This window comes from Harpia harpyja, chromosome 11 (genome assembly GCF_026419915.1).
Source record: "Harpia harpyja isolate bHarHar1 chromosome 11, bHarHar1 primary haplotype, whole genome shotgun sequence".
In the NCBI taxonomy this organism is placed as follows: Eukaryota; Metazoa; Chordata; class Aves; order Accipitriformes; family Accipitridae; genus Harpia; species Harpia harpyja.
Window position 1 is genome coordinate 29,027,492 of NC_068950.1, and position 560 is coordinate 29,028,051.

The window sequence follows — 560 nt, forward strand, 5'->3', positions numbered from 1 at the left end:
GTGTAATGCTAATTGAATCCAATTAGAACATGACAATAAACTGTTGCATAAGAATTGTGGAAGCAGATTTTCATTAAAACCTATAATCTGAACAAATGTATGCTCATCTATAGAACTACTTAAATGTAGAGAGACAGTACATATTTGGTTAGCAAAATGTAGTGCTTAATTTAACATAAAGGCTGATTTGCAGTTGAAAGAATCTTAATAATTACTAATCAAACTGAATTAGCCTCTTTTCTGGAAAGCAATTAAAGGGAAAAAATACAAGGCAAGATTAAAAACAAGTCAGAACACATGTCACTAGCTTGTGTCAATTCACCTAGGTGCAGTTTAAAACCTCAACATACTAGCAACTTGCCTTAAATTTTCAACAGAGAGAACATAACTGTTTTCATTTTTCAAGGGTGATTAAATGCACAAGTTACTCAGCAGATAGCCGTATATGCCTCAGCACATTTGAACACCACAGGTGTTGGGAACAGAAGCATATGGACTTCTTTAAGGTTTACATTTCACGTTTGGTTTTGGTTATTCAAATAACGTGCATTACACCTGCA